The sequence below is a fragment of the Lissotriton helveticus genome, chromosome 2_1, assembly GCF_964261635.1.
Source record: "Lissotriton helveticus chromosome 2_1, aLisHel1.1, whole genome shotgun sequence".
Taxonomy (NCBI): Eukaryota; Metazoa; Chordata; class Amphibia; order Caudata; family Salamandridae; genus Lissotriton; species Lissotriton helveticus.
Genome location: NC_136059.1, coordinates 1,544,384,120 through 1,544,400,204, shown reverse-complemented (window position 1 = coordinate 1,544,400,204; position 16,085 = coordinate 1,544,384,120). Strand labels below are relative to the sequence as shown.

Here is a 16,085-nt window from a genome sequence, read left to right as displayed (position 1 = left end):
TTAATCCTATCAATGCAGAAACTAAAGATACGCTGTGGATCCAACCAGTGTAGCCCATCCTTCTCTTCAGATTTATTTGGCAGAGAAAAGAACGTAGCAAGAGTGATGGAATGCCCCACACGGAAAGATGACAACTTTCAGAAGGAATGATGCATGTATGACAGTGGGTGATCTGAATAATGAAGCCTGATCGGGCAAACAAAAGAGAGCATATAATCAACACTTGCATAGAGTAAAGCCTTGCCGGGCCAAAGAGGGTACAACTAAACAAGGTACTTACTTTGGGTAATGATCTCATTTTTTTTCTCCATTTTTTTTTTACATATTTTGATTTTGAAATTGAGACATACAGCATGACCTGATGGGTCCAAATGCAACAAAGAAATGTCAACATATACAAATACCTGCTCGTCTACCCACACAAAATTATAGAGACATAAAACAAGACCAATTGTTAGATTGTTTATCCCACTACCTCCCAACCCGCATATATCCTTGAATGTTCGGAATTCCTCATAAATCAGATGGTGTTGAGAGTGGACTGGTTCCAATGTATGGCCCGATAATCTGCTCATGCTGCCAAATCCTGTGGTGTTTTTGGGGAAATCCCCTCGCTTTGTGAACTGCCACTTCCATGCCCATACAGTGGTCCATCCCCTTTTCTACTTAGACAATGACCGGGAGTCGCAGCCTTCCACTCTCCAGCTATATCCTGTTTATCTAGTGTCAGGCCTATACACAACAAGCATTGGCATAGCCAATAGGTCTTGCCTTTTAAGTGTTTAGTTATCCAGCACAATATCCTTGGTGCAACAACATCAAGTGTTGCATGGCTAAACACTTATAAGGTCCCAAAGGCGAGACCTATTGGCTATGCCAATGTTTGTTTTACTTGAGGCTGTATCAGTGAGAAGATTAGGGGAAGTAGGATCCTTGACCCTGCTCCTCATGGAAACAGTCCAGCCCGAACTGCCATGCCAGGTCTTCCCTGGACAGGAAACTAGCATCCTGGCACTCGTTTGGGTGTAACACCCTTCATCAGCCAGGCTAGCTTGCATCTAGTGGCATGGTGAGCCCCGGACCCACGTCTAGGGATACCAGACACACTTAGGGCGAGAAAGCGAAAGACACACAGATGATGGACGGTATGCAGAGCAAATCAAACATTCACCCCCAGTGAAGAGATTATACTTGGAGCCTCCCAAGCAAACACTGAGACTTGAACCTTGGACTTACAGCCTCCAAGCAAACACTGAGACAAGAACCTTGGACATAGAACTCCCCCCCCAAACAATGAGTGGATAAGAAGGGAGGAAGCTGCTGAATGAATGACTATGAATGATGCCCGCGATTTGGTTTCTGTACGGCACTGGAGTGGGTAAACATCAAAGTGCTTAAGAATATATCCAGAAAGCAGAATTAAGAGATAGTTTTATAAGGATCAGGAACTGCCAAACTATAAATTTCAAACTGATTCAGACATGGCATTCTCAATCGGGTGTGCAAAATAAGGGCTTGCTTTAAAACCCTTACCTTCAGACAAGTTTTATCATTGACATATGGGTTTCAGAGTTTTGAAAGCTATGTTCGGGGTAATATGTCACAACAGAAAGGTCTGTATAACATTTTAGGACCCTATTGTAATTTTCCCCGATTCATGCCCTTATATAGGTATAAATCACCATATCCTTATATAGGCATAAGAATCATAACTATATTTAGATATAGCTCATGCAATCCAAATACGGCAGGGCTACTTCTACTAGTTCCGAAAATCTACAACGATTTCTTGGAAAACTCTGCTTCAGCAGCTAGCGACTCCATCGTTTTTCCACTCCACACCACCCTGGGTTAGACAATGGCGATATGCGTTCTGGGAAGGACATGGCTTTTGTAGTTCGGACTGGACTGTTCCCATGGGGCACAGGGTCAGCGCTGATTTGCATATCGCCATTGTCTAACCCAGGGTGGTGTGGAGTGGAAAAACGATGGATTTGGGCCCAGATCTTTGGACTGGGGTGAATGTGTGACATTGATCCACATTCTGTCCATCATTGTTGTGTTTTCAGTTACCGCTCTAAGTGTACTGGGGATGCTCAGACGTGAGTCCCAGGCACTCCACACCACTGGAATCAAGCTAGCCGGGTTGATGAGGTGTTACCTCGAAACCGGGCCGGTCCTCGGATGCTTGTTTCCGTTCTGGGAAGGACATGGCTTTTGTAGTTCGGACTGGACTGTTCCCATGGGGCACAGGGTCAGCGCTGATTTGCATATCGCCATTGTCTAACCCAGGGTGGTGTGGAGTGGAAAAACAATGGATTTGGGCCCAGATCTTTGGACTGGGGTGAATGTGTGACATTGATCCACATTCTGTCCATCATTGTTGTGTTTGCAGTTACCGCTCTAAGTGTACTGGGGATGCTCAGACGTGAGTCCCAGGCACTCCACACCACTGGAATCAAGCTAGCCGGGCTGATGAGAGGTGTTACCTCGAAACCGGGCCGGTCCTCGGATGCTTGTTTCCGTTCTGGGAAGGACATGGCTTTTGTAGTTCGGACTGGACTGTTCCCATGGGGCACAGGGTCAGCGCTGATTTGCATATCGCCATTGTCTAACCCAGGGTGGTGTGGAGTGGAAAAACGATGGATTTGGGCCCAGATCTTTGGACTGGGGTGAATGTGTGACATTGATCCACATTCTGTCCATCATTGTTGTGTTTGCACATTATTCTAAGAGGCTCAGTTAAACTTAATGTAGATCAGTACATGAATAGGAATGCTGGGAGCAGTAAAAGCAACCAGGTTTTTCGAGGATTATAGCTTTATCATTCATGATGCCAAAGCACGACTCCCATTAAAATGGTTGAAAACAACATGCTATTACATTTATCCAACGCAGAACTTAAGTAAGGCCTATTTAATACAGATAAAACCTTCTCATAGTTCAGTATTGTAGTGTCCGGATGTACACGTTCTAGTGTCTTAACAGGCACTAGTATACCAGCCACTCTCTTGAGGGCTGGCCCTACAGCCACCACATACCCATCCAGCACAGGTGTCATCGGTTAGGTGACCCGGTCAATAAAAAAGGTCAGAGCGCACGTGCTCGGGACCAGTTCTAGTACCACACACCCCGTGTCCGTCTTAACCTCTTACTAAGTATGTGGGTCGAGAGCACACAACTTTACAATGGCGAAAAGCGGTTCTGACCCGGCGTGTATGCTGCCTGACGCTTTGCACTGCCTAATGGGAGAAGCGTAGCCTGAGGCACCCACTGCTTGCATGGCAAAATCAGTGGCAGAACTGGGCAAGGTCAGAGCTTTAAGTGGGCTGGGGCCTGGCTTTCTGCAGGTGTAATGCTACTTGTTGAATTATATATATGGATGCAAAGAGAGAAAAAAGCAGCAACATACAAGTCGGGCGGCACATAATGCAAAACAGAGATTTCTAACTTGCGTGTTTCGAGCCACATCCTTAACTATATCGACCACGCTGCTTTGAGAGACTCTCTCTCCCCCCACCCCCCAGTTTTTTCATCACACTTAAAGCATTGGCAAGACTATGGCCTCCCTGTAAGCGAGAACAATGCTGCCTGAAAGCTGACATCCCTGCAGCTGCCCTCATGCTGGCAGACTACTTAGAGTTGTCTTGATGGTGAAAATGCATTGCACATAGCCCTGAGCGCAGTCCCTATCTCTAGAAAGGAGGCATGTGACAGAATTGCACCCTACGGAGAGGCCCTCAAGCGAGGAAGCCGGCCTCGAACACCCCCTGAAGGCAGGTTGCCAAACGTAGTGGGAGAATGCTCCCAAAAATTAGTGAGGTGAGGCTCTGAGCAACTCCGTGGTGACCCTCTTTCCACCCCATCATCTCTTAACTGGTCATAGGAGAGAGTTAGGTGGCACGGAGAAGTACTGTGGTCCAGCATATAACATCCTGCCAAGTGACCGTGCTGCCCGTGAGGTTGCACCTGTTTCTGCAGCACTTGTGAGGGCGAGAAGACTTTTTCCACGATACAGCAGCACAAGTGCCTGCAGGTGAGAGGAGCAGATATCACAACCCTGCAACAAGTCCAACAGAGCTAAGCAATGTAGCCTGCAGCTAGAAGAAAGATGCTGCGGCCTCCTGAGGTGGCAACAGTGTCAACTAGCAATTACTCGCTGCACTGCACCTTAGCAAATACCGGACTCGTGTGCAGTGATCCGCGCCAAAACTAGCTTTGCCCCCTACCTGCAATTCTATGCCCTGCATGGCCTGCAGTTCTTGAGAGACTGCAGCGGCGGGAAAGGAGTAGCTGCAGCACCGCTGTGAATACTACCTGCACCTGCATCGCCAGCCCAGGGCTAATTGAGAGACTGCCATATTAGGGAAAGAGCAGCGCCACCTAACAGCTGCTTTAGTATAGTGCACCCGATATACAGGGACTGTTGTGAAGCGGCTCCGACAGGTTTCCACAGTTTTATAACAAGACACGCTGCCCGGCATTAGGAACGAGCCAGCAATGCCCCCCCGAGACAACAAAGCTTTTGAGCATCATCACCGGTCTGAGTTAACAAGTGAGCAGCCTCACCTCCCTCCACGCAGGGGTAAGGAAGGACGTTCCAGCACAAGCCAGGGTGGGCGCAAGCAACAATACAGCACTGAAGAATATACCTCACCGAGGCCTGTGAAAACTGCTGTGAACAGCGTGTGAAGGGCCCTTCACAACGAAAATAACCTGTGTGGCCAGCACCCAACCAGTACCTACACCAACATCTCCAGGGCCAACAGCGCTACACAGTAGTAGCTCCTAGCACTACACAGACGTCCCAGAAGTCCCACGAGTCCCACAGCATCAAGAAAGTTGCTGGGGCCGGTGAACAGCGCCACCTTACGGTAACCTACTGCAGCACGCTAGGCCCCAGTAAGGTCTACGAAGTAAGGCGATCTCCAACAGCAGAAAAAACAAGCGTGCACGCCTCGCGCTGGAACAAGGGGGAGGGGACAGAGGAGGGGGCCTGCGCATGTTTCCCGTGCGGAAGCGAGCAGCAAGGCATGATAATTGATAACATATGGCGCTGCTGCTCGCTCCCGCCAGGGAATCGCCAAACGTGCACGCGTTACCAATGGAAGCAATGCAATGCATGCACGTTTTTGCATGCAAAAGTGTAGCGATGGCTAAACGCTTTTTCCTATGCAGCGCATGTGCGCTCCCGTAGGCGAGACCTAAAAATGGTTAATTTATATCTATCACCACCCATATTGTCAGTGAAGTATATTCCATCAAGATCAGCCAAGGCAAAACTCTGTTTAGACAGGCTGTCAACCCATTTCAGAATCGGATCAGTTTGCAGAAGCTCCACACTGTCGATAAACGTGCCATAAACGTGCCATCTCCTGTACCACATCTTAGACAGGAGAGGGAAGCGATCACTCTCATCCACTACAGTCTATGGTGAATAAGATATACTTTGTGTAGATATTTCAGCTGAATAAATCCTAGTCTGGCTGATATTGCAGCCATGCAAGCTGTCCCAAGTGCCTCTGTCCTGTCCTCGTTCTCAAAGGTCCCCAGATCGGCCACCCAGGCGGGCTGAAGGGCATCAAACACATCCGGCTGGTTGTAGAGAAGTGACTGATAAATCTTAGAGACTTTTTGATCACCTAGGTCACGCATGAGGAGTTTACCCTCCAGAACTACAGTGGAACGGATATTCCTCCTGCAGGATCTGGAACAATTTGAGGACTGTGCTGCATTGGACATCCCCAAATGTGGAAACTTCAATGAGGTCCCACTTCCGGAAACCTTCTAGGACTGCTACCTGCAAGAGCAGTTGGCCCTGCCAAAGTGACGTAACCTTTGTCAGCCTTCCCCACCACCCCAACAGTCGGAGAGACAAGCGTCCTATAAGGAGGACGGCTCACATTGCAGGAGGAAAGTCATCTCCTCTGCCCCCGCTAAAAATGGTATCAGACCAGTGGGGTATTTCCCATCGCCAATTTTTCAAAGGCACACGGAGGACCTCCCTCTAAGTCGTACAATCAATGATTTCTCATCAGAAGGTGAGATGCAAGGTAATAAGATTCAACATCTGCAGCGACTATTCCCCTGCAGTAAGTGGATTGAAAACATTTGCTGATTGCAATACAAGGGGTCACACCCCTGCAAAAGAAAGTAGTGAGAAAGGAATACAGTTTGAAGAACCAATGTCGTGGTATATCGCATGGGAAATTTTGCAAGTGGTAAAGAAACCGGAGTAAAACCAGCATCTTAAAATTGACAGACAGTCCAGTCAAGGACAGGGGGCGGAACAGACCAAATCTTAACATCATCCTTCAGGCAAGCCAGGACCGGCTCAAAGTTAGGCAACCACGCATTTGCCAGGTCTGGGGACATGGAAACACCCAGGTATTTGAAGACATTCTGAGAAATCCGTAGTTCGGATGCAAAACTGAGTTCCTGAGGACATGTGTCGACTGGGAAGACCACAGAATTCGACACATTAATGTGAAGGCCCGATGTTTCCCCCAAAATACAAATGATCTGGAGAATGCAGTATCCCGATTTGTCAGACACAGTAAGGAAGAAGAGGACATCATTAGCATACAGTGCTATTCGCTCGGAGAGTCCCTCCCCATTCAAAGCCCCACATCAAAGAGTCTATACTCCCCCCATGCCACCGACAGCTCCATGGTGAAAGCAAACAGTAGGGTGGACAAGGGACAACCTTGCCTCCTCCCCAAGTGTACAGGAATCGCACTCTGACCTAGCACCATCCACCCGCACAGATGCTGTTAAGTCAGTGTACAAAAAGAACAATTAATGGACAGAATGCAGAACAATGTCATACATTTAGCCCAGTACAGAGATCTGGGCCTAAATCCATCGTTTTTTTGCTCACCTTGCCATTCCAGTTTGGACCCAACCATATGCAAATCAGTCTTGACCCTGCGCCCTTAAGTCAGTGTACAGCAGCTGAATATAGGAAAGAAATTCAGTGCCAAATTCAGGTGTTGAAGGAGGATAAACAGGTATTCCCAGCTCATGCAGTCAAAGGCTTTGTCTATATCAGACAGAATAGCCGCCGGTCCTCCTAATCTATTTGCGAGAGCCAGTGCATTATAAAAGCACCTAATGTTATGATGGGTGGCACGGGATGGAATAAATCTCATCTGGGTGGGGTGGACCAAATCAGGGAAGAGGCGTATCAGCCTATTTGCAAGAGCCTTTGCTAAGCTCTTGACCTTGAGATTCAACAGAGGATGCGGGTGGTCTGAAGATTGTTCATCAGGCGGTCACCCGGGATTCGGAAAGACTGCAATATCCGCATGGCGCCTGTTGGGCGGCAACGTGGCATTGTTCGCTGCCAAGAGGATCACTCCTAGCATTTGTTTCCAAGGTTTGGACATATATGCTTCAAAGAACTCACAGGGGTACCAGTTTGGTGCTGGGGCCTTCCCAGTGTTTAAGCCAGTCACGCCCGCCGAGAGCTCATTCACTGTGAGGGCGCTGTTCAGTATTTCATGGTCGGTTGAAGTAGCAATCTTGAGAGCCTGAACAAAGTGTACTATCTGCTCATGCGACATTATCTCACTCCGGGTGTAGACACCCACTAAATGGGCAGCAAAACTGCTTGCTATCACTTTGGGGGTCAATGAGCAAAATCCTGGAGGAGTCCCTGACCAAAGGAAAAGAATGGGGTGTGCCCAGACATAGTTTGTGGAGCAACTTACTCAATTTGTCCCCTTTGGTATATACGACTCTGGACCGCTTGCCCAGGCCAAGTTGGCCTCATCCAGCAATGTCTGTTGGAATTGCTGCTGTAGGAGACTCAGCTGCCTACCAGAAACCTGGCAATTGTTCCCATGATCCTGCTCGTTCAGTACAGTCATTTGGGTTTCAAAATCCATCAAATCGAGTTTCCTGCCCTGCAGCTCCACAGTGCAGAAGCTAATGTATGGTCCTCGTAATGTGGGTATCAGAGCCTGCCACAGCGCTGCTGGGGACTCAACTGAGTTAGTATTGTGTGTGAAGTACTCCTCGATGGAGTGCTCCATGTGCAAACGATAATCCGGGTTCTGTAGATGCCAAGGTGATAGGTGCCAGTGGAAGACCGAGTGCTGATTGCCCACACGGAGCCAAAAGGCTACCGGGGAATGATGGTAGTGGTGGGTCTCATGAAGAAGAACATCAGTCACCACTCTCTTACATGTTTCAGGACGGCTCCTCTTTTAACCTCGTTAAACAAGCAGTGGACCTGTCTTTTGTGGGTCATGCATGACACTGTAGGACAAAATCGTTGACCTATGAGGTGTGTGTACCAATGGGTGCAGAACAAAACAATAATAAGCATGAAAAACATTCAGGCAATGAAATAACCATAACAATAATAGGAACTTGAATCCAATACCCCCCATACTCAGAAAACAGAAAATATCTGTTAGGGCCTAGCGATGGTCTGCCTTGCGACAGAGAGCCCCAGCCAGACCTGTCCCAACGGAAGTCCATACTTAAACACACAATTGGGGAGTTCCACTCGTATAGTCTTACGATCACAGGTAAAGCATTGCACATAGGGGTTGTAGGAGGCACCAGCTGGACTAGGTGTCCCCATCCGTGTCACTTCAGAGGTATGCTGGCCAACTTAATGAAAACCAGCAGCTCCACAGGCAGATAGTCCTGCTGACTGGCTGGGCTATTGTCCAAAAGTACCACAGTCCCAGCTCCAGGTGCCAGTGGGGAGTCTGCACTACTGGTGCTGTTCTTGTTCTATTGAAGGTCCCAAGTGCCCGCCGTCATCTCCTAGGCACCGCCGTCCTGGCTGCAGGTGCCAGTATGCCTGGACAGGCGAGTTCCTCCCGCATTATTTGAACTTCTGATGGTGCATGTGAGTCAGGCAGTCCCTCGCCCCCAGCTGGGATGTCTGCAGTCCATCTGGAGCTCCTCCATGATGACCAAGACCGGTTGCAATGCTTCAACAGAGTTTTTAGGGCCCTCCCAATCTGGCCCACTGGGAAGAGTCAGAATTCACGTGTGGGGGAGTGTGGGGCTTGACATGAACACTCTCATCCATCAATTTGGAAGACCTCTTCCAGCTCGTCAAAGAAGAGTGTCTGGGATTAATATAAGATGTTCAACTTTGCTGGATACAGGAGCATGTATATAATGTCGGGATCATGGAGGCATTTAGCTGCATGGAACGATTGTTCGATGCGGATGTGCCATTCTGGTGTAGTTATTTTGAGAATGGTAAAGAGTTTTGTCTCTGAGCTGAGCACACTTGGGGATGAAGTCTCAGTCTAGGTAGTTCAAATGTTTCACTATAGCAGGTCTGGGGGGGTGAGGGGGAAGAGGCACCAGGGCTCTATGGGCCTGCTCAATTACAAATCTGGAGGGAAGGGCCTCAGAAGGCATCAGCGTACAAAGCCACTGATCTAGGAAGCACTCTATCGAGAAACCTTCACACCCCTCCGGAAAACCAACAAATCGTAGGTTGCTGCAGTGAGCTCTGCCCTCTGCATCTTCCACACTCGTCACAAGTTCCTTGGTCACCGTGGTGAGTTTGAATTCGGTTTGCTGCAAAGATGTAAAGGAGTCATCCACTCCAGAGACCAAAGTCTCCGTCTTCGCAATCTGTTCCACAGTGTTTTGCAGGTCCTGCTGGAGCAGGATGACATCAGAGCCTCTCGCACCAATCTTGGCGCTGAGCAAGGCTCTTGACTGTGCGATGGCTGCTAGGAGGGCACCATTGTCACCAAGTGGATCGTTTGAAGGAGGGCCATTCCGGATGAGTATACTTGTGGAGAGTGCTTTTTCAGGCTCACAGATAAAAGGTGGTGTGCTCTTTGAAGCTCCCTGCCTTGACATGCTAATTTACTGGTAATCCTGTTTGGAGGAGGGGTAAACACCTCCTGCCAGAACAGGCATTGTTTTTGACTTCTGAGAGCGGGGCTCTCACCTCCTTGGGGTCAGAACCTTTTCTGTGGTGGCAGGCTAGACAGGACCAGGCAGCCATCACACTAGAGGATTAGTATGGTTCAGGGGGTACTTCTGAGGTTCTCTAGGTGCATGTATTAATAAATAAATCACGAAAATATGCCCTCACATGTGCTATAGTGCAACTTGCCTTATGGCTCCAAGGCCTGCTGTAAGGGTGACTTACATATAGCCCATGCAGTATCTTTGGCATGGCACACAGGAGTGTGCCATGATATCTTTTCAACCATGTCACACAGTCTGCAATGGTAGTCTGTGTGGAATTTGTTTGTGGGTTCTTAGGGTGACATAAGATGTGCTGCAGCCCTTAGGGACCCTATTGAGTACTCATGTCCTAGGTACCAGGGATATCATTTACCAGCGACCTACAGGGGTACTAAAGTCCTTTGCCAAGTGTAACACAATCAGTTATCACTTTGTTTTAAGGAAGGAGCACTGGCACGGAGGTCTGGTTAGCAGGCTTCAGTGCACTGTCGAGAGTCGAAAATAAGCATCTAGCAGCTAACATGCATTTGCAATGCAATAGGTCTCACATTTGTGAGAGTTAGAGCTATTGGTGTATATGACAATGTGTTTTACCCATGTGTTATGGTTTGGAGTGGATGTATATGGTGTGGAGTGGAGCGTGTTGGACTGGAATTGTTAGTTGTGGAATTGTGTGTGGTGGAATTGTGTGGTGTACAGCGTATTTGTGTAGTGGGATTATGTGGCATGGTGAGTAGACAGTGGTGAAAGGTGCACAGAATAGTTAGAAAGGAAGATAGAGCGGAATAGGTAGTTTGTGCATAAAGTGTTGAATGAACTCCCGATAGAGGAGCAGAAAGTGTGTGAGAAAGAAGGGGACAGCAGGCCACATACGCATAAAGAGAGAGCGCCTGTTTACGCAGTAGACACCCCAGGAAGAGGAGGAGAGGGTGGGTTTGAGGGAGGGAAAACTTGAAAAGCCATGGGAAATAAACTGTGCTCAAACACCTGAAGAGAACAACATGAGAGAGGCGGGAAGAGTGTGTTAGAGAGTGAGAGAGAGGGGTTAGGAGATGGTATATGAGAGAGGGGGATGACTGGGAAGGGCACCTGGGTCCGGGGAGAGACGGACCAGTGCTTAGCGAGAGAAGGTACAGGAAGGTAGCACTCGTCTTTAGTGTCCCACCATTTCTGCATTTGACATATCATGGCAGGCTGTAGGCAGCAGATTATTTACAGCCTATCACATTTCAGACACTCCGGACACACCGGCTATTAAGAAAAGAACAAAACTACGAGACAGGGAGGTAGCAAACTCCAAAAGAAGGTCCAAGCAGGCTATGTGGATTGCTTTGTTTTAAGTGGCAAGGGACTGTTATAGTGTTTGTCGCAATGGTTTAAGCTGAATATGCAAAGTCCAATCTCTTCACTGCACTGATGTACTGTGTGTTAATGGACACGGCAAACAGTATGAACATAGTTCTATTTAAAAGAGTAAAGTAAAAAGTAGTTCAGAAATCCAAACTTCTAAATAATAAAAAGAAATACCAAAGCTTGTAAGATGAGGCACAACCCTTGCACGATCAAAAGCATGTGCCGGCCATATATGCGGTACTACCAGGAGTTAACTATTGTGTAGGTCAGTGGGGGGGGGACACATTTTGCCAACATACAAAGTATTTAACATACAGCGAATAAGCTAATATTCCAAAAGAGTTTCCATTGGAGATGGAATTAAAGTTACTATGAACATCCCTGCTGTTAAAAAATAAAAATCAATCGCTTCATCTCCTCGCACCTAAAAGAAATATTGTGAACTTGTGTAATGTAACTGGTGCTCATGTAAAGCTCTCCAATACCTTCAGGTCGGGTCAAGATTATGCTATATAAAACTGCTAAAAAAAGAACTTGTACCTCAATCACAGCGCAAGCAGCACACTGCCACTAATGAAAATAAATCAATCTGTACTTGGTCCATGACCCGTACAAAGCACAAAAAAGTGTTTGAATCAGAAGGCATCAAAGAAGAGTGATAATGAGGCCAACAAATGGTAAGTAATGAGTGTGATAAAAGAACAACTTAGTTACCTTCGGTAACAATATATCTGTAAGAGACATATATTAGTCATAAATTCCTTACCTTAGAATTTCCCCCCAGTCGTCGGACTGGAAAAACTTTTCTCAGCAGTACCCTTGCGCATTGATAAGTGGAGTCGGTCAACTCCGCGTTCATCATGGTGATCGCCGGGATGACGTAGGGGTATCTACTTAGAAGCCGCCCCTGCGCACTGACGTCAGTTCTTTTAAACAACATTCCACGCCAGACGTGCAGAGCCATAAAAGGGAGTCCCTTATTTTGGAAGTCAGTTCGCAGAACAGGGAAGATGAGTGGGGTGGTAAGGTGTGTGTGTGTATATATATATATATATATATATATATATATATATATATATATATATATATATATATATATATATATATATATATATATATATATATATATATATATATATATATATATATATATATATATATATATATATATATATATATATATATATATATATATATATATATATATATATATATATATATATATATATATATATATATATATATATATATATATATATATATATATATATATATATATATATATATATATATATATATATATATATATATATATATATATATATATATATATATATATATATATATATATATATATATATATATATATATATATATATATATATATATATATATATATATATATATATATATATATATATATATATATATATATATATATATATATATATATATATATATATATATATATATATATATATATATATATATATATATATATATATATATATATATATATATATATTCACTGAAAAAACCATAGGTTATAGACCATATATAGTTAGGAATTAGCATTTAAAAAACCTTATTTTACTCACACAAAACCATTGAAATTCCATATATAGTTAGTTGCACTAACTATATATCGCGCACCCGCAATCCACTGCTGATCATGTCACATATTACATCATTCATGACATGGTCAGTGACATCACTGATGACATCACTGATGACATCTCAAATGACATCACTGATGACATCTCATTTGACATCATTCTTGTGCTAATACGATAAACCTCTTCAGACTCTAATATAACCTTAGATACACTCAGTGTATACAGACACTCACACACTGCCACTCATCCATGGAGTTACTCACTCCACACTCACACACTTCGGGGGCTGCTCAGAAACAAAATGTTCAATTTTCCTGAAAATTTCAGCCAATTCCGTCCACAAACGCCAAAGTTATTAGACATAGAATTTTCAAAAATCCCATAGAGAAAAAATCCTAACTATATATACCTACTGGCGACCGCCAGTAGGTAATGTATATGTATATGTATATATATATCCAAAAGAGATTTCCCATATGCAAGGAAACGTTACGACAACACTCCAGAAGTTGCTGTGCTTGAAAATTTATTGGCAGCAAAACAAACAGTTTGTTTTGCTGCCAATAAATTTTCAAGCACAGCAACTTCTGGAGTGTTGTCGTAACGTTTCCTTGCATATGGGAAATCTCTTTTGGATATTTGGGCCGCCGGGACCCTAACGACGACCCGCTCGCGAGCCGGTACTGGCCAGACACCGGAATTGTGGTTTGCAGAATGTGTATATATATATATATATATATATATATATATATATATGTATATGTATGCCTGAACGTGGATGAAGACCTTTATACTTGCTTGAGTTGACATGTAAATATTATGAACTGTTTTCTAAGCCTTGATAATTCCCGAACTGTATTTTAAGATTTTTTCATCGTTGATTTCTTTTAGATGAAAATTTCTTTGTGATTTTAATGGTCTTAATCTGAGCTTTTACCTTTTATATTTTCATGTGAAGAGGTGGTTTTTTGTCTTTTAAAGACGTTGGCTCAGGGATAATTTTATTGCAATGAAGTAATGCTGTTTTTGTCCTGTGATATGCACTGATACTTTGAATGATATTTGGGAATGTGCAATTTGAGTGAAATGTTTACATCAATGAAGTACTGTATTTGGAGTTAGAGCACTTGCACTTTTGTACTAGAATTAAGATATTCCCCAATTGTTCTATAGAAATATAACCGAAGGGGTTGATGCACAGTTTTTAAATACTGTGAAAAACATAGTAACATTAGCACTTTATGTGATATAATAAGTACTGCTCAAGCACTAGCACTTTCTATCTTTTTAGTGCAATATCCAGTCTAATTGTTTACAGTATATAATGGTCTATTGACTAAAGCACTTGCACTTTATGATTTTAATAAGGTTGAATTGATTGACAACATTACAACAAGCAATGTTCCCACGAGTACAAGGAGTGTATCTTGATTGTTAGAGCCAGGACATATTCGCTTGGAACCGCACTGTGCTGAAATTGAATACACCGTGATGTTTTGACAATATGAGGGGTTATAGATCAATTTTCCTCACTTCACAGATATGGTTTGGCTCTGATGTAATAGGCACTTGCCTTAGTCAAATTGTGTACTGTTGTACATTTGAGCTAATGTATTTTTCTGAAATGAAAATATGCACTTGCATTTTAAAAAAAATCTGAAACGGTCCTTTTGAGGGATAGTGTTTTAAATATCTCTCTTATTGAGAACGGTTTCAAATATTCCCTTATAAATGTTGTGTAAAGTGAGGATTTACAATGCTTTATACATCTAGTTATCTCTCTTAAATGTATTGGGAAAATGTCAAAATGGCCGCTGTATTTACACTAAGTGTGTTCCTTTGGGAGTCCCTCTTTGGTTTTTATCACCCTTCCCATGTTTGAAAAGAAATGCTCAGACACACGCAAAAACATCGTGATCAAGGGAGCTTGACTCCCGAAACGCGTAGATGGAATTGCTGAATAAATAAGCTTTGATATAACTCTGCTCGTGAGTGCCTGGATGCTTTCAGTGTGAAACTGAGATAACTGGAATCCTATCTCGAATATATATATATATTATATATATTATATATATATATATATATATATGTATATATGTATATATGTATTTATGTATTTATGTATATATGTATATATGTATATATATATATATATATATATATATATATATATATATATATATATATATATATATATATATATATATATATATATATTTCAAAAACAAAAAGGCACGCGGCACACTTCTTGGCAGGTAAATCTCAGTTTTAATCGCTCAGGTCTACAGCAAAACTCCTACGCGTTTCGAACAAACGTTCTTGGTCACGGCAGTGTTCTACAATTAGTCCTTCTTTCATTTCGCAATTTATACTTGCACCATGTGTTACATAATGGTGATGCATTCTGGGCTGTGTAGTTTTATTTACTGTTTAGTAACTTTTTTTCTTTTTTTACAACTTTATTTTCAGTTGAAATGTATAGGGCAGATATGTGGGGAAAGATCCAAGGATTCAGTCCCAGTTTATACGTATTGTTCCTTTAGTAGGATCTTTATTACGTATAATGATATAATTACATTTCTATATCGTTCACACTTTTTTATGTGGTACGATTACTGGGATATATTATCCTTGGATTCGGATGTTACTAGGGCTGAGTGCCCTTTGCCCCACATGTGTGCCACTATTCATATATGTTTCAGCCCATATAGTTCATTAATTAAGTACATTCATCAACTTTGGACGATCGTCTTGTAAGCAAAGCATACTGTATCACATTTTAAGTTTCACTACAATTGTTTTTACAGGTGAACGTGCATTTCTTCATCTGCATTCAAACCTCTCGGATACTTGGTTTTAAATTTAATTATCAATTTCGACTCCAGTCTTCTTAACTTTAAGAGTCTATCTCCCCCACGTTCTTGGTTTGGGATAGTTGCTAGTCCCAAATATTTTATGTCCTGCCATGTTTTTCCTTCATGTTGTTTCAAGTGTTTTGCCATGGCATAGGCATTGTCATCATTCTGTATCGCTCGGATATGCTCTAATATTCTTTTTTTCAAAGGGCATTTCGTGCTGCCTATATATTCTTTTCCGCAGCAACATCTCAGCATATATACCACAAATCAAAATTCTATCCTACTCTATATCCAGGAA

At 43.6% G+C, this 16,085-nt stretch overlaps 1 protein-coding gene across 2 annotated transcripts in view; it reads right to left on the bottom strand.

The window, feature by feature from the left end:
• SRP72 (signal recognition particle 72) overlaps nucleotides 1-16,085 on the bottom strand; it is a 278,175-nt gene that overhangs the window by 10,257 nt on the left and 251,833 nt on the right. The window lies entirely within an intron of this gene.